The 23,410-nt window shown below is 44.0% G+C and overlaps 1 long non-coding RNA gene across 2 annotated transcripts in view; it reads right to left on the reverse strand.

Moving 5' to 3' along the window:
- The window catches only part of LOC107970738 (uncharacterized), a 65,386-nt gene that overhangs the window by 20,211 nt on the left and 21,765 nt on the right, over positions 1-23,410 (reverse strand). The window contains exons 1-2 of one of the 2 annotated variants that reach the window (XR_001713565.3): positions 12,365-13,207; positions 10,925-11,133 (exon numbers count right to left, since the gene is read on the reverse strand). This is a non-coding gene — a long non-coding RNA (uncharacterized LOC107970738). Of the gene's footprint in view, positions 1-10,924; positions 11,134-12,364; positions 13,208-23,410 lie in introns of those variants that run through there. The other variant, XR_001713566.3, reaches the window with a different exon arrangement.

Here is a 23,410-nt window from a genome sequence, read left to right on the forward strand (position 1 = left end):
TTAAATATCTCTACATAGCTCCTCCCCCATTCTTCACAGAAGTGCCTGTTAATGTTTGTATTGCTCCTCAAGACTCTTACTGCCATCCTCTCACTCTTTCAGAAAATGTCTTTACTGCCTGCTTCTCAGAGAAAATGTAGCTACTAAGCAGCTTCTTACTGCTCACCTGTAGATGTGTCTATTCATGTGTCTTCCCTCTTGTTTTAAATAAACAGACATCCTTTCTCTCCTCCTGTCAAAGAGATATTGTTTCCAGCTGTCTTGGCACATGCCTGTAGTCACAGTTACTTGGAGGGCTGAGGTGGGAGGATTCCTGGAGCCCAGGAGTTCAAAACCAGCCTGGGCCACCTAGTGAGACACCATCTTAAAAATCATCTGTTACGATTAATTTTAGGTGTCAACTTGACTGTACTAAAGGATACCTAGGTGCTGGTAAAGCATTATTTCTGGGTGTGTTGGTGAGGGTGTTTCCAGAGGAAATTGGTGGAGTTGGTGGACTGAGTGGAGCAGATCTGCTCTCAATGTGAACAGGCACCATCCAATCAGCTGGGGTCCCAGATAGAAAAAAAGGTAGAGGAAAAGGCAAATTCACTTTCTCTCTCAGAGCTGGGACACTCTTCTTTTGCTACCAGATATCAGACCTCCAGGTTTTCTGGCCTTTGGACTCTGAGACTTGCACGAGTGGCTCCCTGGGTTCTCAGGCCTTCAGCCTCAAATCGAGAGTTACATCATTGGCTTCCCTGGTTCTGAGGCTTTTGGACTTGGACTGAGCCATGCTACCAGCATCCCAGGGTCTCCAGCTTGCAGACTGCAAATTACGGAACTTCTCACCTCCATAATCATGTGAGCCAATTATCCCAATAAATTGCATCTTATCTATCTATCTATCTATCTATCTATCTATCTATCTATCTATCTATCATCTGTCTATCTTTATCATGACTCCCAGGTTAATGACACACCTGCGACACAGCCTCAGGAGGTCCTGAGGACATGTGCTCAAGGTGGTCAGGGTACAGCTTGCTTTTATACATTTCAGGGAGCCATGAGACATCAATCAATATGTGTAAAATATACATTGTTTCTGTCTGCTAAGGTGGGACAGCTCGGGCTTCCAGGTCAGAAGTAGAAAAGAGAAAAAGGTTGAATTCTTTTCAGCCTTCTACTGAATACACAACTTACTCTGGCTCAGTGAATCTGCATTTTCACATAAACAATAGGGCAGAGGAAGCAATCAGATATGCATCAGTAAACTATCGCAAGAACAAAAAACCAAACACCGCATAGCTGCCATGGATGCAGCTGGAGGATAATGGCCTCCAGCTGCATCCATGTTTCTGCAAAGGATATAAGTTAGTTCTTTTTTATGGCTGTGCAGTATTCCATAGTCTATATGTACCAGATTTTACTTATCCAATCCACTGTTGATGGGCATCTAGGCTGATTCCTTGCCTTTGCTATTGTGAATAGTGCTGCAATGAACATATGAATTCAGGTGTCTTTTTGGTAGAATGATTTATTTTCCTTTGGGTATATACCAAGTAATGGGACTACTGGGTCAAATGGTAGTTCCAAATTGTTTGAGAAATCTCCAAACTGCTTTCCACAGCAGCTGAACTAAGTTTCATTCCCACCAATAATGTATATGTGTTTCCTTTTCTCCACAGTTTCATTAGCATCTGTTATTTTTTGACTTTTTAATAATAGGCATTCTGAATTGTGTGATATGGTGTCTCATTGTGGTTTTAATTTGCATTTCTCTGATGATTAGTGATGATGAGCATTTTCTGGTATTTGTTGGCAGCATGTATGTCTTCTTTTGAGACGTGGCTGTTCATTCATTTGCCCATTTTAAATTGGATTATTTGGTTTTTGTTTGTTGATTTGTGTAAGTGCCTTGTAGATTTTGGATATTAGACCTTTGTCAGGTGCATAATTTGTAAATATTTTCTCCCATTCTGTAGATTGTCTGTTTAATCTTATAATTTATTTTGCTGTGCAGAAGCTCTTTAGTTTAATTCTATTCCAATTGTCAATTGTTGTTATGATTGCAGTTGCTTTTGGGAACTTAGCTATAATTTTTTTTGCCAAAGCTGATGTCAAAAAGACTTTCCTAGGTTTTCTTCTAGGAGTTTTATAGTTTGAGGTCTTACATTCAAATCTTTAGTCCATCTTGAGTTAATTATTGTACCTAGTTAAAGGTAGGGCTCCAGTTTTATTCTTCGGCATACACCTAGCCAGTTATCCTAGCACCATTTATTGAACAAGGGTATCCTTTCCCCATTGTTTGTTTTGTTGACTTTGTCAAAGGTCAGATGGTTGTAGTTGTGCAGCTTTATTTCTGGGTTCTCTCTTCTGTTCCATTGGTCTGTGTCTGTTTTTGTACAAGTACTATGCTGCTTTGGTTACTGCAGCCTTCTAGTATAGTTTGAAGGTAATTCTTTTTTTGTTTGTTTGTTTTTTTGAGATGGAGTCTTGCTCTGTCACCCAGGCTGGAGTGCAATGGCGCGATCTTGGCTCACTGCAACTTCTGCCTCCCTGGTTCAAGCAATTCTCATGCCTCAGCCTCCTGAATAGCTGGGATTACAGTGCCTGCCACCACTCCCAGCTAGTTTTTGTATTTTTAGTAGAAACTGAATTTCACCATGTTGGTCAGGCTGGTCTCGAACTCCTCACCTCAGGTGATCCACCTGCCTCGGTGTCCCAAAGTGCTGGGATTAAAGGCGTGAGCCACCATGCCCGGCCTGAAGATAATTCTTAATAAACGTATTCAATTAACGAGCTTATCACTCCATCTCTAACCAGTCTATAAAAGTGGAAGTCACTGTACATTGAAAAACAAACAAAAAACCCAGGCCAGGTGCAATGGCTCACACCTGTAATCCTAGCATTTTGGGAAGCCGAGGTGGGAGGATCGCTTGAGCACAGAAGTTTGAGACTAACCTGGGCAACATAGGGAGACCGCTGTTTCTACAAAAAATTTAAAAAGAAAATTTTCCAGATATGGTGGCATGCACCTGTGGTCTCAGATGCTCAGGAAGCTGAGGTGGGAGCATCACTGGAGCCCGGGAGGTGGAAGCTGCAGTGAGCTGTGATGGTGCCACTGCATTACAGCCTGGAGGAAAAATAAACAACAACACAAATACCCTGAAGCCTGCATTATCTCCTCCAAACCATATGAGGTACTGTCAAATTTGCATGGTCTCCAACTTGATCTATACTGGTAAATTGCCTCCCAGGGTGGGTGGGTGGGGGCTAGTGGGGAGATGGAGTGAGGCAGGAACCTGCTTTACCAAACTGAGATAAGAATCAGGAAAACTATCCCAGCTGTTGATGCTGGTGCAGAGCAAGAAAGGAGTCTAACACTGTCTCAGCCCTCATTTCCAACGTTAATTTTGGCAGGACATGGAAGCAACAGTGGGAAGCCTCCCTCTCCATTAATTTGGAGCTAAGAAAAAGAAAAGGTCACCTTCTGAGTTGAACTAGTAAAACTCACATGCAATGGATGTGATTAGTCACCTTTTGGAGTAAAGCTAGAGAATATCTGAAATGGTTGGACCTCAGAAGACTGCAATCAAGGCAAATGATTTGGGTGTAATCAGAGGAAGGCAGGTCCAGAATATGAACTTCATTTAATAGAAGGCATTTAATTAATTGGGTTGTAAGGTGTTGGTGTGGGGGAAGGTTGGACAGAAAGGGAATTGGTCAGCTTGGGCTATGGAAATCCCAAGGAATCATAACTAGGCAGTGTCCAATCACGCATGTTGTAGAGGAGAGACCCTGTCCTCTGTGCCCTCATGGTTGCTGGAGAAGTTTGCTCTGCTTGGGGACAGTAGTGCCTCTTCTCTCCTCAGCACTCTGGGTGCCCTTTGCACAGCACCTAGGTTGATTCCTGGTCTTTGTTATTATGAATAATGCTGCAATGAACATAATGAGTGCAAGTGCCTTGTTCACCTGTCGCTGGTTTTCTAGGCATTCTGATCCTAGGACAGGCTGCCCTGGATGGTGGACATAAGCTTTTCAGTCCCTGGGAAGAAATGTCCCCCACTGTGAGTTTATCAGTTGGTCATGAGGTTAGACTCATGGATTTGATTAACTTGAGTGACCTCAGATTCTGAAAACTTCTGAGATCTTGACGAGGGTAAATTGTGGAATTTGGAAAGTGGTCAGTTCCCATGAGACCTTGTGGTTGGCAGCATAGCCTTCTCTCAGAACATGCTGATCTCATCATCAGTCCCTTTCTGCCTTCAACAGACACTATCTACTTAGGTCAATGACTGTCAACCCTATCAGACTCAAAAGCCTATTTTTAAATGAATGTTTTATTATGTTCTCTTTACTATTCTGAAAAGAAATTCACAAGTAGGCCAAGGCAGGAGAATCACTTGAGTCCAAGAGTTTGAGGCTGCAGTAAGCTATGATCTTGCCACTGCAAGATCCAGCCTGGGTGACAGAGTGAGACTCTATCTTTAAAAAAAAGGAATTCACAGTAATACAACCTCCTACTCATATATTTTTTTAAAAAGTCATTATTAAAAAAACTGGTACAGAGAAATACTTTGTAATAAAATTGTATGTATTAGCAAATTCTAATGTTGGGGATGCCTCATTGGAAGACCTAACGAAGTAGTTGCTTTGAGATCAGAGTGAAGGTGGTGGAGGCAAGTGTAGATAGAGACAGGTGTGCTGGCAACTCAAATAACAAGAGTAATGTTGCTGTCAGTGAAGTGTGTTTCTGAAATTGTGACTACTGTTGGTAGAGTTCCAAACCAAAGTACAGTCTTACTTGCTTTAAAAATGCAGAGAGGGCCAACCACGGTGGCTCATGCCTGTAATCCCAACACTTTGGGAGGCTGAGGCAAGTGGATCACTTGAGGTCAGGAGTTCAAGACCAGCCTGGGCAACATGGTGAAACCCCGTCTCTATGAGAAATACAAAAATTAGCTGGGCGTGGTGGCTCATGTCTGTAATCCCAGCACTTTGGGAGGCTGAGGCGGGTGGATCACTTGAGGTCAGGAGTTCGAGACCAGCCTGGGCAACATGGTGAAACCCCGTCTCTACTAAAAATACAAAAGTTAGCCGGGCATGATGGTGTGCGCCTGTAGTCTCAGCTACTCTGGAGGTTGAGGCATGAGAATTGCTTGAACCCGGGAGGCGGAGGTTGCAGTAAGCCAACATCACACCATTGCACTCCAGCCTGGGTAACAGAGCAAGACAGTCTCAAAAAAAAAAAAAAAAAATGCAGACAGAGCATGTATGGAAAATTCAGTGTACATTAAAACTTTGCAAAGGTAATCTGTGTTTCTAAGTAAAATGGAATTCCATTTCACACCCAGATAATTATAAACAGGTTTTTCACACAAATGTTCAGTGTGACTTCTGAAGGTTTTATAGGGCACAAGAATATTTCTTGATTGTTGTACCTGTGCTGCACATGACTGGATAGCTAGCATCCTTGGTTCCCTCTCAGCAAATGCCACCAGTCTATTCCAATAATTATGACAGCCAAAAATGTCCGTTCAAGTGTCTGATACATCCCCTAGGTGGTGGTACCACTGCTGTTGAGAGACACTGAATTAAGTGAACAGGAATCGAAATGAGGGTCCAATAATGCAAATATGCTATTTCCCACAGCACAATCATTCCATGGCCTGGCATGATGGAAAACCCTGGGTAGCAGAAAGAAGGCAAAGGCTGCATGAGAATGGGGCCAAGTGTCAGGTCTAGAGGGGGAAGCAACATTCCAGGCATGACAATATGTCAGAACTTAGGAGGGGAAACCAGGATAACACTTCACCTCTGGGACTTTGGCCAGCGTATGAGTGGGGCCAACATAGAAAGAACTGTGGCTCTGGGCCACATGGATACCCAGGTTTGTCCTCGGTGCCTGAGATCCCAGATCTGGCTGAAAAGGAAGGATTAGGGGTCAGTGCAGGAGCCTGGAAGCATTGGCTTTCTTCCTAAAATTTGAGTCTGGGGATATGACTTATTTCTAGATTCCTTATGCACAGCCCCACTCAGAAATGCCCCGATGTCTTGTATGAACTTAAGTCTTCTCAAGTAGTAGCAGCAGAGAAAGCAGAGGCCAGAGAGACAACAGCCTCCATTTACCAGTACCAAGCATGTGACTGAAAAGGGGGTGCCTATACCACACCATCTGATTTTCTTACATCAGAGTATTCTTGTCCTCATTTTAACAGAAACGAATCAACTCATTACTCAAACAAAAACATGTGCTCAAAAGAACAAGGGTTGAATGGTGTTAGCAACCATGCCTCACTCCACCCCTGTCCAACTCTGTTGGTTTCCTCTGGATGGACACAAAACAGCTGCTTGGAACTCAGATTTGGAGTTCATTTCCACAAGTAGGGTCATGAAGGTGTGGCCATCAATTGAGGCAATGCTTATACTGAATACCACAATTTACAAGGGTAAGTAGATAATTATGCTGAGAGCCCAGGCTGAGTCCAGGCACCACAATCCATGCTTTGTAACTCAGAAGCCAAAAAGCACTTCCATAAACCTGATATTCCCTGAAGACCATCTGAACAGGATGATGCCTCATCTCCTGTGCTTCTGATCCCAAAGCATATCCAAGACAACTGTCTAATCTCTGCTCAGGATTCAAACTACTTAATGTTTTTATTCCATTGAGCAGTCTCCTTTGTGGATACAGATCCTGCAAAACAGTAATAAAAAAAGCTCTTATCTCAATTATGAGGTCCTATTACTTCATCTGTCCCACATTCATTATAGTAGATGGTCATGAGAAGAACAAGTTCAGCTTTATAGTCCTTAATGAAATGCATTAGCAAAATTGAGTTTTAAAAAAAGAGATAGAGAAGCATTCTGTACATTAAGAAAGATTTTCCATTTTAGCATATGAAAAGAGGGAAGGAACTAAAGAAGAAATTATCTGCAATTACAGAATAATCAAGGAGATAGCCGACTTGTCTTCCCTCCCATTCCCATAAGCTTTGATTCAATCATGCTTAAGATATTGCAGAATTATACTCCTGAAGTCCCAAGTCATTGTGCTGGTCTCTATGACATCTTCTGTCCCTCTACTCTTTCCCATTCTCTCCTGGGGTCTCCTATCTCCCTATGGACAGCTTTCTCCAAACCTGGCTCTGCCCCTACCTCTTGAGCACATGCCTGAGTAGATTTGAAGGCTACTTATCTTTTGGGTTTTTCCTTCAGTACCACAGAGCAACGATTTGATCCCCTGGTAGTTTAAGATCTGAGACACCACTAGAAGTTCCTCTGAACAAAGCATTCTATGAAAAGGAAGGGGATCTACATATATGCTAATATATTTATCTCTGCTTTTCTTCTGTGTCCTTTGGATTTTCTTCCTGTGTGTATCTCATTTTAATCAAGATATACTTCCCTGCCCAGAAACCCTTAATGGTTACCTATTGCCTAAAAAAATCAAGTCCAAGTTTGTCAGCATAGCATTCAAGATCCTCTGTGATTTGCTCCCTCACATGCATTTCCAACAAATCAACTCCTCTAGCCAGAGTAAGAGTCTGTATAATTCAGTGCTGAACATGTAGCCTCTGCAGTCCAATCCCAGCACAGCCACTTGTGAGCTGTGTCCTCAGGTGAGTTGCTTAAACCTGTCTATGCCTCAGTTTCCTCAACTGTAAAGATGGAATAATAATAGTAGTAATTTGAGTTGTGTGCAAACCAAGAGAACTGATAAATGTTTGTGGGCTGAGAGCAGGGCCTGATCATAATGTATCAATGTACTACTCTCAACCCACTTGCACTTTTCTATCTTTGAACATTTTTTCACAGTTACCAATTTTTGAAATGCTCTTCCCTTCTCTCCACTCCTCTAAATACTTTCCATCCTTTAAAGTCCTGATCGAATTTTTCTTGCACAAACTTCCCTGAACTGTTCGATTTACAGTGTTCTTTTCTGTTTATTGTTCTTATGATCTATTCCACAAATTTTGCAAATAATCATTTGTTGCATCATGGAACTTTTTGTATTGCCACCTTGTATGTTAACTGGGAATGTAATTTTGCCTTGTCCCCCACCAACTGGCCTGTGAATTATTGGAAGCAAGGACTCAGGCCTGTCTTTGTATACCTGGTATATTGCCTTTCCAATAGTGGCTCAATAAATATCTGTTTATTTGACTTATTTGATTCACAGGTTGAATGCAAGATTGCCAGATGCCTTTGGAAGTGGTTAGCTAAAGGGAGAGTAGAGGAGTTAGAACCCTTGTTATTTGCTTGTAAAATATTTATGTTTCTATGTAAGATGTTCCATTTCCATCTTGGAAGCACTAGAACTGTCTGACTAGTGGAAATCCACCAGGATGAGATCAGGTGCTGTTTCTGGCCAGAGAGAGAGATTTGGCAGCCAGATGGGCTCTTAGAAGAGCAATTTAACCAGATGCAGAATGGCAGAGACAGAGTCCCCAGGGCTGGCTATGATACAAAGGGGTCTCCTGAAGCGCAGTTGCTTCCACAAAGTTTTGCAAATTCAGAACTTCCTTCCTTGCTGCTTAATTTTCTCCTGGGTGGAAACCTTTGGCATCCGAGAGGGCCAGGGCCAGGTAAGATAGGAGGAAGAGCTAGTGTGTTACTGGGCCAAAGACTTCTGGGTTCTAGTCCAGATTTTTTCAACAACTTCCTGGGTGGCCTTGGACCTTATGTCATCTCCCTAATCTTCAGTTCCCTCATCTATCATGAATGTGTTGGATCAATATGTAATCTCTACAGTCCCTGCTGACTCTCATACTCTATCACTCTAGGATTTTTCTCATAGTGGAGTCATTAGTATCTACTATGCAGGAGACGGAGACCTCCTTTGCCTGGAATTAATATTCTTTTGGTTGGGGAGATGCAATCAGAACTGTGGCCAGTGGAGCTCAATTGAGTCAGTCCCTAGGGTGTGAGATGATCTCATTTTATGGGGAGTGACCCTGCTTACAACAACTTGGAATTCTTTACCTTCTCCACCACATCTGGGAAAGTAAGGACTTGGGATATAGGATAATGAAGAGAAGGCAGGGTAATAATGGGGCAAAGGACTTAAACTGGAGCCATATCTGATTATTTGGTCAATTGTCCTTGCCTCTAGATTATCACTGAGTGTTCCCTTTCTGTAGTCCCTGACTGAAGTCACAGTCATTAATGATGGTAGAAATCCAGGGAGATGAAGCAAGATTGCACTGAGGCTTGGTGCCAAGTGTCTACAAGTGTCAGAGACCCCACCCAGGCCTTGGACTTGGCCTTACGGGTACATTCTCCAGGACCGCCCCCACCTCCCCCTGCCAGAAAGTGCTCCTCCCCTGGAACCCGCCCCCACCTCAGATGACCTTCGCAACCTTCCTCAGGTGCTCCTGGCTGCTCTCTGCTCCTGCACCACCTCTCTCTGTCAACTTAAACCCATAGTAGCCCCTCCCACTAACTCTCCTCTACTCCCCCAGCTAAGACAGCAGGTCTGCCTTTTTAAACTCAGATCAGGCTCCTGGGTGTGAGATCCATAAGGCCATGGCCTTGTGTCTTTTGGTGCCTGTGAGCTTATCTTGGGCCTGGAAAATCATGCTGAGGAGGAAGATATTCCTGCTGCTGCCACCATGGAAAACAGTGCTGTGTTCCAGGAGCTGGGGAATAGTGTGGCAAGCAGATGACCCTTGTACAGCAGAACATTGATGACCTTCTGGAAGAGACCCAGAGATAAGGAGGGAACAGCTTGTGCGGAAAAGGGAGTCCTAGAAGCCAGTCCAAATATTGCAGATGGAATTCTTGTGAGCGAGGGCTTTCTACAAAACCATTTGCCAAGACAGCTCACATGTTTGCAAGGCAAACATCTAGGCACAAGCTTACAAAATGAAACAGGCAGCTCAATGGCAGGCCCTGGCATGTTGTCGGTGGGAGGCGGACAAGTGAGGACCATGGGCCTTTCACCTGTCCATTTCTCTCTAGCTGCTATGGGGGGCCTCTAATGCTGTATGAGTTCTTTGACTTTCCAATCTATTTAATAGAAGAGAACCTGGGAAGTTAGCTCATTCAAGTCATGCCTCTGTCTCTACACTGGATGTTACCTGCAGCATGTGATAACAAGACAGTTCTGTTCTTTCAATAAATGCCTCTAGAGGAAAGTGCCCACCTATTCTGTGTGACCCATTCTAGGGTTTAATCGCTGTGAAATCTTGAACAATAGGCCTCACATTGACCTTAAGATGCCCCCTCGGTAGTTTACTTTTATTCCCTCTATTTCCTATTGATTACAGGTGGGGAATAGCCACTGACCAAGGTTTTCACTTGAAAGGATGCTTTTAAATACTTGACCGTAACAGGCCCCCTTAACCTACACTTATTTAGACCTAATAACTTTAGAAACATTTTACATACTTATTTACTTGATAACAATCTTTTCCAACTATTCTATAATCTCTGCTAGTGACCACAGCTGCTCTCCCCACGACAGAGCTCCCCTCTCCTTTCTAGGCACCCCATCTCTTCCCTAAGAAATTTTTCCATCTTCAATGCACCAACATTTGAGCAGCTGTATAAGCACAAAATATTTAATTTGGGAACAGTGTCTGTGGGAAGGAATGCTTTGTTAGTTTCCAAAGTAATGCAAAGCTTAATTTTAGAAAGTAATTTAACTTTTTTTTTTTGGTTCTGGAAGTCACAGAGATTATGGATTGCACTGCAGAGGCAGCCTGCCTCCTGATGATGCTAGCACTTTGCAGCACTGGGTTTTTCTGCAGCAGTTTCATTTTTATTCTCATTCAGAGACACAGTGGGTCAGTTCAATAAAAACATTTACTCCCTGAGGTCAGGGCCTATGTCTTGTACAGCCTGTCTGTATGGCCAGGGCCTGACAAGGACAAGTAAGTGGGAAATATTCTTAAATGTTGAATAGCATTGCATTGCCTATCTGCCTCCCACTCCCTACCTTGGCCTTAAACTTGGTCCAATCAGGTTCTGGAACTAGGAAAGAACAGCCATCAAGTATTGGGCAGGACAGGGACAGGCGGGATCAGATCATACCACTGCTACATTCCATGGCTCCAGGAGAAAGTTATAGTGACAAGATTGAAGAGTATGATGTCCCACCAGATCTGATATCAGTCTCTTCCTCTCAGGGACACACAGGACTAGGAGCTGAAACATAATAGGAATTGGGATAGGAATCTGAACCAATAGAGCCAGATAGATTTGGAGACAGGTACCATGAAATGCAGGAATTAGGGGGGTACATCACCACCACCATAGTAGCAATATTTAGGGCTGGAACTGAGATAGGCTCTTGATAAGTAGCACTGCCCCAGAGCCCTCTGTGGGCTCCAGGTGAAGCACCTTCTATCATTTGCTGGGGTGCCTTTTGACTGTCATGGCATGCTCTAGTGCCTTAACACCACAATCGGTGACATTCCCAATTCCCCAGAAATAAAATTTAAACTCTATTTTCCAAGGGTGCGTGCGCGCGCACACACACACACACACACACACACACACACAGTCTCTCTCACTCTCTCTTCCAACTGTGTTATAAGCAAAAGTCAGTTTGAGAGGAAGACAATGATGAAGTCCCCAAGAGAAAATCACTGTGAGTAAAGATACTGTGGCAGAGTGGACCAGACTCAACCAGAGCACCTGAATCTTGGAGGACAAGAGGTTCCAGGCAGAGCGTGAGGCTGTCTCTGTAGTTCTCACCTGAAGTCCCTCAACCCCAAATCCTAAGAGTTCCAGTATGTTCTGGAAACGAGGGGGGTGGTCTCAATTAGAAAACAAAAATCAAAACGAAACAAAAACATGTAAACAGAGGTACAATCATTCTGGAGTTGGTATCTTCTCTAAAAGACCTGGAAGACCCGTCCTGCTGGCCAGGGAGGAGCTGACCATTGGAGGTTAGGGGTTTGGGGGAGGTGGGCAAGAGCGGCGGCAGCCAAGGGGAAGAGGCAGCTGTAGGGTGGCACGGCAGCCCACTCCGAGAACAGAGACGGGGAAAAGGAAAGACATGACTGCACAGCCAAATGTGGCAGAGTTAGCCACTTTTGCAGTATGTTTTAAATTTTATTCAAAGTGTTATATTCTGCCAGATCTTGAAATATTTCAGAGCTCAGCCTGTGGGTGGGTTCAGCTCCATATATTTTTCATTAACATCTACTAGTAGGCCTAGGATAGTACAGAGAGACAAGAAAGAACCACGCCAGAAACACAGATAACGAAAAAAAACCAGGCTGACAAAAAGATACATAGGGAAAGATACTGGGAGATGCTGAGAAAAGCCATTTTCTAGGTGCGGAGGAACACAGAGTTCTAGGAAGCAATTTGGTCAAGAGATTCAGGAAAGCCTATTAAGACGGTGTTCTGCGAGACGCTAGTTGCGTACCCCAGGATAGAGATCAGGCGGTCCCGGATTAAGCCTCCCCGAACTGAAAACCTAACAGAAACCGCAAAGCTGCATTGTTTTGTTTGTCCCTTGGTTGGGCTCCAGGCAACCTGCGCGCTGGGGTTCTGACACACTGCCTGAGCGCCCCCTGCTGGCCACTATGCAGAACTTCACCGTCTGGGCCCAAGGTGAAATCGAATTACGTAATTTCTCGAGCTTTGCACACCCCATTTTTACATTTTTATTTATTTTTTATTTATTTTTGTATTTTCCAAGCTCCTGGCTTCACTGAAGCCTACTGTCTAATGCCAGCGCTTGAATGCTCTGACTGCCAAGGTCCTAAGGCCCAGTGAGGGCAGTCCTGAGAGACCCAGCCTAATGAGAGTGCACGCAGGGGCTTGGCTGAACATTTATGAAACACGTGCCACATACAAAGTGCTGCGGAAAGGCCCAAAGGGATTTCATTTGGCTTTTCGTCTTCTTGCCTCAAAAGGGAGGCTAGAATTAAACTGCCCTTCTGGGGCTGGGGTGAGAGCCGTTCCCCGCCCAGTTCTGACCTTCGGAGCAGCCTTCCAAAATAAATCCCCAGAAGAGCCTCTCAGGGCACGAGCGATGGCGCGCCTCCCTCTTTCCTTTCCTTATCTCTCTCCCTATTCATCTTCTCTTTCTTCTCTGCTTGGAGGGGAGAAATTGCAATGTGCAAAGCCCCTGGGGCGAGAGGGAGAGAAATACAAGTCTCCCCAAATGCCAAGCCTATGTTACTGCTAAGAATAGCCTTTATCTCTGGGAGGAAGCGCAGGAGACCTGGTTCCTGTTTCTCTCTCCCTCTCCCTCTCCCTCCCTCCTTTCTCCCTCTCTTCTCCCTCCCCCTCACACCCGATGAAGGTTGATTATAAAGAGGGCAGTGAGCCTGTCTTTCCTAAAGTGACTGAGACTTGAGTCACAAAGGCTAGAGAGGGGATGTGGGAGGAGAGAATAAGAGTCCAGAGGCAGGGTGGGAGGGAAGGGAGAAGGCAAGAGCAGCATAGGGGAAACAGGAAGAACAGGACACGGGAGTCTGCGGCCAACTGATTGACAGGGGTGGTGGGACCCTCAAGGAGCGTCCCTGAGGTCAGCAGTGGGGGCAACTGGGGCTTTAGGCACGCCCCCCCCCCATTCTGGCAGGACACAGGCATCACCTTGAGGGATGGGGACAGGTTTCCAGACCTCTGGCTAGTATATGGGCTCACAGTAAGCAACTCTCATCTCCTCAGAGATTAGAAACCCAAATTATGTCTCTAAAAATCAGGTTCTTTCAGGCTGGGAGTGGTGGCTCACTCCTGTAATCCCAGCACTGTGGGAGGCCGAGGCGGGCAGATGGCTTAAGTTCTGGAGTTCGAGACCAGCCTGGGCAAAATGCAAAAACCCCATCTCCACCAAAAAAAAAAAAAAAAAAAAAAAAAAAAGCAAAAATTAGACAGGCATGGCGACTCGCGTCTGTGGTCCCAGCTACTCAGAAAGCTGAGGTGGGAGGATTGCTTGAGCCTGGGAGGCGGAGGTTGCAGTGAGCTGAGATCGTGCCACTGCACTCCAGCCTGGGCAACAGAGTGAGAACTTAAAGGTCAGAGGCACAGGGTGAGAACATCAGAAAGGATTCTCTTCCCTTTGTAATGAAGAATTAAACAGATGTTACAGTTAACTGCCTTGCAGGAGTGACCCTCAGGGAAATGGGGTCACATGCTTTAGTATCTTCATTACCTGCTGGGCCCCCGCCCATTGTTTCTTTCTTTTGTCCACCTTCCCTCCCAGCTTGCCCTCTTTCCTCTTTTCACGAGTGCAGCTTTTTGCCCACACCGTCAGTGATGTTCCCCAGCTCTGGGCTCTGGCTTCCTCCCCCACTCACCTTTCCTGTCGCTCCTGGATCTGCTTTTCCGGTCAGAGTGCTTTTGTGGAAGGAAGGGGAAGAGGGTATTGGTATATCTGCTTGGGGATCCAAATGTCTGATGCCTTGCAGATTTCTAACAGGACTAAGAGATATCTCATAGAGTTTGAGGAGAGTCAGGCTCTAGGTCTTTCTTGACTCAACATCAATCTGCAAAGCACTGCTGAAAAATTACTAGACATCTGACAGCCCGTAAGTTGTATTATCTCCTATCTTGAATAGCCCTTGTCCACTTCTACCATAGAAAAGTATTTTAGTGACTCATGAGTCAATAGGAGCAGAGGGGCCTTGGCAGGCACTGCATAAATACATATTATGGTTATTTATCACGAATGAAGGTGGCTCATAAATAACTGAAACTGGCCCAGTTCTGCTTCTGTTGAATAAAAGGAAAAAAACCCACAAACATCAAAGGATAAAAAATAAAAAGGGAACGCTCTGCAGAAGATGACATTACTTTGTGTTCTATAGCTGAATAAATTGTAGCAATTGCTAAAATGCTCCTGGAGAATGATTTTAGAAGAGACCTGCTCAGCGGCCCCGAGTTGTGGGTCTGGGCTGCTTGTGACCAGCAGAGGGCAGACTTCAGTTATAAACGGAAGACTGTAGAACAGATAGTGGGGAAATGTAATTGATGGTTCAAGGTTGTAAACTACTTATTCCATGGTGTAAATACTCACTTTGGGCCTATGCATACCCCCAGAGATCATGGTCCAAGATTCTTGATAGGTTACAAGTGACTAGATTTCAAGGAACCAGCTCTTTGTAATACATATTTATTTGTTTGTAAGGTTAAAATCTGGGCAGAAAGGGCTGGTTTTGCACAAACCTCCCTCTGGGTGCCACAAACTGCTATTTAATGTGCAGTCACCGAAGTGACTTGTCCCTGTCCTGGGCCTGACACAGCTACTCACAGCCGCATATAGTTTGGAGTAGGAGTGTTCGGGCTTTGTATCTGACTTGGAAAAGCAGGTGCTGTGTCATGCACTTGGTGAAAAAGTCCCTACTGTTGGTCATTCCTCTTTGTTTAATGAATATAGAGAAATCTGCTCCCAAGGAAACAGAGAGATAGGAATGAAGATTATTGGAAATGTTTCGTTAAGATATGGGTCAGCATAGCAACTTGACTCCTAGGTATATATCCAAGATAACTGAAAACACATGTCCACACAAAAACCTGTACACAAATATTCCTACCATTATTAACCATAGCCAAAAAGTGGAAACAACCCAAGTGTCCATTAACTGATGAATGGCTAAACAACATGTGGTTTATCCATATAATGGAATATTATTCAGTCGTAAAAATGAAGTATTGATACATTACAACATAGATAAACCTTGAAAACTTCATGCTAATTGAAAGATGCCAGTCGCTGAAGAGCCATATTGTAGTATTCTAATTACATGAAATGTCTAGAATAGGCAAATTCATAAAAGGCAAATAAAAAATAAAATAGGCAAAAAACCAGACTAGTGATTGACTGGGGCTGGGGAAGGGAGAGATGGGACTGACTACTAATGAGCATGTTATTTCTTTTGGGGATGATGAAAATGTTCTGAAATTCGATAGTGGTGATGGTTGCACATCTCCGTGACTGTAATGAAAGCCACTGAATTCTACACTTTTAAAAGGTAAATTTTAAGTATGTGAATTATATCTCAATAAAACTGTTATTAAGAAAAGATTTGGGGCTGGGCACAGTGGACCATGCCTGTCATCCCAGCTTTGGGAGATCGAGGTGGGAGGATCACTTGAGCCCAGGAGTTCTAGAACATAGTGAGACCCCATCTCTATTGAAAAAAAAAAGGCCGGGTCGGGTGGCTCACTCCTGTAATCCCAGCACTTTGGGAGGCCGAGGCGGGTGGATCACGAGGTCAGGAGATCGAGACCATCCTGGCTAACATGGTGAAACCCCGTCTCTACTAAAAAATACAAAAAATTAGCCAGGCATGGTGGCACGCACCTGTAATCCCAGCTACTCGAGAGGCTGAGGCAGGAGAATGGCGTGAACCCGGGAGGCAGAGCTTGCAGTGAGCCGAGATCGTGCCACTGCACTCCAGCCTGGGTGACAGAGCAAGACTCTGTCTCAAAAAAAAAAAAAAAAAAAAAAAAAAGATTTGGACCAAAACAGGCATTAACAGACACTATAGAAGGAAACTCAGAGCAGGAAACAAGGTGAATATAAAGAGAACATTTGACTTCTGGGACAGCCAGCCCTACCCCCTTCCAAAAAAATACTTTGGATGAGAACAGAGTAGGTTTAGTTCAGGTTAAAGACAGAGGCAGCCAAATTCAGTGTAGGAAGCAAAGAGAATTATCTACAAAGCTGAACTGACCTTGCATCTTCTCCAGCTGACCCACCTGTAAAGAGTTTACACCTCTCTGATCATGCTGGCCTTGGTAATATGGGTGCTGGTTCACTCAAGGCAAGAAGACCACATTTGAGCCGCTGTCATGGTGACAGAAGGTGCACAGGGAAATAAGGGAGAATCACACTCTTCAAACCACAGTAACAAGAAAGGCTTCCCAAGCTCTCAGGAGGTGGCAAGGAAAGTGATAATAGTTAAGTCACCAGCTCAGCTACCAGGGAACTTCATGGTTACACTTGAGTTCCAAGTATATTACCAGTGACACCCAAGAGGCCAGAAGAAGCCTGTGCTCTGTTCCTTCTGTAGTAGCCACCACAGCACCTTGCGTAGGTTGGGCCTATGAGAGCCCTTAGTAAATACTTGGAAAAGGTGGAGAAATTAAGAAACAGATGAGCACACAACTCCAAAGGGCAAGGGAAGTACCCTGAATGACCGAAGCCAGGGCCAGGTGTAGCCTTGGTCAGTGCATTGGAGAGGAACTACCCTTGAATGAGAAAGATAAGGAGATGCCTGCTCTTTATCAGAGCCATCCACTCATCCATCACTGGACCTGCCTGGCTGAGTTTAAGCAGGGCCATGTCTCAGGCACACTTGCACACACCCGTCTGCTATGGCATGCTTGGTATGCCTCATTTCTCGCCTTCCTCCAATTCCTGGGCAGAAACATCCCAGAAGATGCACCAGAAGATGCACTTGTCACTATGTCCTTGTCAGTATGAAGATACTCTGCCTAAGAGTAGGCCTTTTAAAATTTGTGTTTACTGATTTAAAAACCAAACAAAACAAACCTCTCTGTTCTATAACTGCTCTTGGTGATCAGGGAGAGCAATGATACTAGGGTGTGATCCCATGTTTTCCAGTCCCGTGTTTTTCTCCAAGTCTGGTCCTCTGGGTGAACGTCACGCATTTTAGGGAGCCAGGGAATAGCTCTAACTATGTCTTACAAAATTACCTTAATTATAGATTCGGCCAAGAGATGGGAACTCAGTAACAACTGGCTAAATACCAATTGTTTTAAATAAATAATATGAGTTCAGCAGTGAAAAGAATTGGATTTGGGAGTTGGGCAGATCTGGGCTTAAAACCTGGTTACTTCCTTCAGTTATGCCTTTAGTAAGTGTGTATTGATCACCTACAATGTACGAGGCACTCTTTTAGGCATTGACAATAAAAGCACAAATGGGAGAGACAGTCTGTATCCTCAGAGAGCTTACAGTCCCACAGCTACACTAAATACCTGTTATCTTTAAAAGGTTACTAAACCTGCTGGGTGCTGTGGCTCACGCCTGTAATCCCAGGACTTTGGGAGGCTAAAGTGAGCGGATCACCTGAGGTCAGGAGTTTGAGACCAGCCTGGCTAACATGGTGAAACCCCGTCTCTACTAAAAATACAAAAATTAGCCGGGCATGGTGGTGAGCACCCGTAATCCCAGCTACTCGGGAGGCTGAGGCTGTAGAACACTTGAGCCCAGGAGGCGGGGGTTGCAGTGAGCCAAGATCGTGCCACTGCACTCCAGTATGGGCGACAGAGTGAGACTCTGTCTCAAAAAAGAAAAAAAAGAAAGGTTACTAAACCTTTCTGTGTTTACATCTGTAAAATGAAAACAAAAACAAAAACAAATTTGAAGGTTGTTGTAAGGATTAAATTGAATACCATAAACAAAATGCTTTGAATATTGCATTCAAATAGTATTGCTTCCCTTCTCCTTATATATACCCCCTTGGTATTGTTTTATCATTTGCTACAATGTACTACTACCTTTAATTGAACATTCCTAGCTTAAAGGGAGACCAAATGTGTCAGGGGTTTGAAATGGAAACCCCAAAGCAACTCCATTAGGGAACAGTATGTGTTGTAGTTGAGAACATGGGGGTTGACATCAGAGAGACCCCAATTAGAAACCAACCCTGTTACTTGCTGATTTGGGGCAAGTTATTAACCTCTCTGAGCCTCAGTTTCGTCCTCTGTGAAGGCTAATAACCCTATTCTCCCAGAGTTGTTGGGAGGTTTAGTGAGATGCTATAGGTAAAACACTTAGCTCATTGTCTGGTACATAATAGGTGCTTGGCAAAGATTGTTACTCTTATTTGTTTGTCTTACTTTTAGAATATCAACTTTTAGGGCTGGCACTGGTCTTGAATAGCATTATGGCCGATTCCTCATTTTACAGATGAGGAAACTGAGTTTCAAACCAGGTTGGCCAAATCATAAGAACTGGAATCTCTGATTCCTGCCCCAGTTTTCTTTGTCTCTACTTCATGTTCAGGGGTGGAGTTGACTAGAATATTTGTTTTAAGGAACATTAAGCTCACACATGTAGGATGTGGTAGGAAGCCTTCTTCCTTTCCCAATCCTCAGTTTCTTCTTGTACGGTGATGGAGTTGTCTAAATGATTCTACTCAAGGTTCTGAGACACAATGTCTTTCTGAAGAGTAGCTAGGAAACACAGGTAACCATGGACAACTTCACCTGCCCTTGCTAATTTCAAGCTCTTGATCTTCCAAAGATTAGGTGCAAACAGATGGAAGATTCTCACCCATGCCTTCCCCTACAAGGCAACCATGGCTGACCTTGCAGGTGGCTGCTCTTTCAATGGAAGTGATTTTCAAACTGCAGATCATAACTTATTAGTGAGTCTTGAAATAAATTTAGTGAGTCAGTATTTCAAAAATGGAAATAGAAGTGATTTTAAAATATCAAAGTATGCCACAAGTTATAATAATAAGTATTACTTTGTGAAATCTTTGTTATATATGTCATATTTGTGTGTGTGAATTTATGTACTGTGATGTCACAATTTTAAAAATATTTTTTTACCATGGGCTGTAGTCCAAAAAGATTGAAAACTACTGCTTTAAGACATAATTTGTGTTGCCTGCAATTAAAAAAAAATTCTCACTTTTAAATTGCACATTATTCATTACTCAACAAATGTTTATTGAGTGCCTACCAAATGCCAGGCACTGTTCTGGGCACTAGGAATACAGCAGTGAACAAAAGAAACAAAAATTCCTGCACTCATGGAGCTTACCTTCTGGTGGGGAAAACATAAGCAATACATGGGTAAGGTACAAAATGTAGGAAAGACAGGAGAAAGGCAAGAAGGAAGGACGAGAGGAATGAAGGAAGAAGGAAGGAAGGATGGAGGGAGGGAGGGAGGAAGAAAGAAAAGAAAGAAAGAAAGAGAAAGAAAAAGAAAGAGAGAGAAAGACAAAGAAAGAAAGAAGGGAAGGAAGGAAGAAAGCAAAGGACATTCATAAACATTTAACCCAGTAAAAACACTGTTGGCATTTTGGTGTATGTCCTTACAGACTTTTCATCATATGCACATGCCATTTATCTTGCCATTTAGAGGACTTCCAGGTAATAGTCCTCACATAAATGTGCAGGATGCTGCTGACCAAAGTCCTGTCCTCTGAAGCATGAAAGGAGAGGCTCTGCTTTCCTCTCTGCCTGCTTCCCTCCTCCCTCTCCTTTCTCTTCTGTATTAATTGCACTACTAGGCCCTTGGCCTTGGACACAGAGACTTCTGCTGCATGTTAATTAGGCACAGCACCAGCTGACCCTGCTCACTGGGAAGTTCTACGTCAGAGTTCTGTTGCATACTGACCTTTAATAGCCTTAATGATTTAATCATTTTATAGATTGAAAACACTGAGGTCCAGAGAGGTTGTGACTTGTCTGAGTTCTCACAAACGATAAACGGAGGCAAGAGTCTGAAATGCTTCGTGCTCCAGTGCCTGAGAGCTCTGGTTTGGCCCCTTCATCTGCTGTGCATTTCACCTTCCTTTCTTATTGTGCCAATATAGTAAAAAGAATTTTTTTTTCTAATACTAAGCTATTATTTTAAGTTTCTGTTTTCTAACAGGTACAAACTGGTTAGACTCGTCCTGGCTTAAGTGACCATTAATTTAGTAAATCTTGGATTTTGTGACTGTTACACTAAAAGCCTTAAAAATAAATGTAGTAAGAAGCTGCCCTTGGGTCCAGCAGAGAAGAAGATAAAATTGGATCCTTTTCAAAGCCAGTGTTTACACTCAGATGCCTCTGGCTTTCTCATTTACTTTAATAAGCTATTTCACGAGGTAACTTTATCTTTACAGATACCTTTTTTTTTTTTCTGAAGGAGAGATGGTTTTTAGCAGAGAGCAAGGAACTTAAAATCAAGAGGTTTGCGCTCTAGTCCCAATTCTGCTCAGTAACCCTAGACCAGTCACTTGCCCTCTGTGAGCCTAAGACTGGATGAGGGGTTTCTAAGCTGTGGTCAGTGGGGCCTCAGGATTTCCATGACGTATTTCTGGGCTACTGCTGGAGACCTACAGTGAAGGCTCAGAGGCTGCCGTCCCAGAACCACACTGCCCCCTCGTCTCCCTCCCTCCCCTACTCAGAGCAGCTCTCCTTTTATTTGTTTTAAAGGGGAGAGTCTGCATAAGATTTTATTTAAAAGAAAAATTCTGCTGTTGTTAGTATATAAAAATCACCAGAACAGTTAGATGATCTGAAAGATCTTTTCCAGCTCTAACATTCTGGGGTGTCTGAGTTTAAAGATCGGCTCTTGCTTTTCTTTTTTTAGCTACCTCTTTGCTCCACGGACATGCAAACCGATCACCTCTAAATTATAAATATTCTCTCTGCTGCCCCCAGCTGACTGCTAGCTATGTATTATGCTGGCTGTAAAGATCCTGGAAATGAGCTTGTCTGCTACTCCTGCCCTAATAGTGTTGTGACCAGCAGGGAAGAACATTTGTAGCAGTACTTATTTGCTGATCAGGGATTTTATTTTATTTTTTAAGCTTGCATTTGCTTTAACCACTTAGGAAAAACAGTTCCAGAACTATCCCCAGCCCTGAACAGCACAGCAGCATCCTCATTCGTATGCTGCTGCTTTGTCTGGCGAAAGGCATTCTACCATGCCATTCCTAACCGCTCCCCACTGTGGTAAGCAGCTATTCGGATTGGATCCCACATCCTCTCTTGGATATTTTGTTTTTCAGGCTGTCTGTCTTACTGCATGCTCCCAAAGTTTCCTCTGAAAGCTAGTGATCTTTGGCTGCCACTGCAGTCCGGCCAGGCCTGAGCCAGGCTGTGCCTGCCCAGCCCTACCTAGAGCACCACAGCCCTTTCTGGTGCTGATTTATTTCACACGCACTGTGCCTGCTTTGCTCAGAGTAGAGCAAGACCAATTTTTCCTTTACAAATACATGATTTAAACTTTCATCAAAAATTAACTGGTGCTAAAAGCAGACAAAGACAAATCAGCATTTTCTACTCACTACATGTCAGTAAGGTTCAAGAATTTGCTGCTAGATGTGTAAATCAGGATATAGGATGGGAGAAGCAAACACTGATCACACTCTGAGTGTTCCTTACCTCCCTTCATCCTTATAATAACCCTCCTAGGTAGATATTCTCATCTCCATTTGTTAGAGGAAGAAACAGGCTGGGGGAGGTAGAATAACTTGTCTAGACACACAGTTAGGAAGTGGCAGATGCAGGAATTGAACTTGTTCTATCTGGCACCAAATGCCTTGTTCTTTCCACGACACCATGCTGCCTTCTTGATGAGCATGCTGACTCATTTGGGAAGTTATGTAAGCTTGCAAATCACATTGAGATTCCCAGATAATGTGACTGCATAAAGAAGAACAAAATGCTGCCACGAGTGGCTTTGGTGCAGTGACAGAAGCACAGGGGAGAGGCTCTGCACTGTCGAGAAGGGGTCAGCAAAGCTGTTGAGAGGAGAGGGGCTGCACCAGTGGGCCCCAAACCACAGGCAATCATTTATCTCTTCCCTTCCCAACCTGTTCTGCAAATAAACAGATTTTAATTATAAATATATGAATAAAGCTATCTATCCATTTAATTCACGTTACTGAAAATCCAGTCCAAGCTTTGACCACCTGCAGAAGGTATGCCAAAGGTGCCCAGGGTCAGATGGCTTGGCACCACTCCAGTCACCTGCATCAGGTGAAATAAGCAAGGTAGGTCTTTAGCATCATCCACATATGCTTTTATTGACTAGAGGAGTGTCATAATCAGATTTGCACTTCGGAAAGTTATCCCAGGCCTCTGTCGGGAAAGGGAGAAGGTAGGCAATGCAGTGGTGCTGTCAGTGCCCCGCCCACGTCCAATTAGTATGCACCCCACACCCCCAAGGCCTGTGACCCTCTGTGCTCTGGCTTGGCAGCATGCACAGCCCATACACAGCGCAGGAGTGCAGGCCAGATGTGCTGGGGGGTTGATGTCCCTGAGATCAGACCTCAAACAATGAGGAACAGGAGAGTTGATGGGTAAACACCCCAGCTTCCTTGCCTGTTGGTTGGGATAACTCTTAAGTCGTATTCTTCTCTGTGTCTCAGAGTTTCTCAGTGAGGTGGAGCTCCAGTGGAGTTTCTCAGTGGCATGGAGCTCGGCAGTGCTTAGTAACACATCCTTTATTGGCTTCTTTCACTTCCCTGTCCTGCTCCCTGAATCAGCTCCCAGGGATTCCTGAGATCACCTCTCAAATGAACTATTTATAGTAGAATCCATGTTTCAGGTTTCGTTTCCAGAGGAAGCCAGATAAAGACCATTCAGAAGCCGGTGTGGTGGCTCATGCCTGTAATCCCAGCACTTTAGAAGGCTGAGGTGCGTGGATCACTTGAGGCCACGAGTTGAAAACCAGCCTGGCCAACATGACAAAAGCCTCATTTAAAAAAGAAAAAAAAACACCATTCAGTACTTCGTGCCGAGATGGATAATGTGCACTAGA

Source organism: Pan troglodytes, chromosome 2, assembly GCF_028858775.2.
Source record: "Pan troglodytes isolate AG18354 chromosome 2, NHGRI_mPanTro3-v2.0_pri, whole genome shotgun sequence".
In the NCBI taxonomy this organism is placed as follows: Eukaryota; Metazoa; Chordata; class Mammalia; order Primates; family Hominidae; genus Pan; species Pan troglodytes.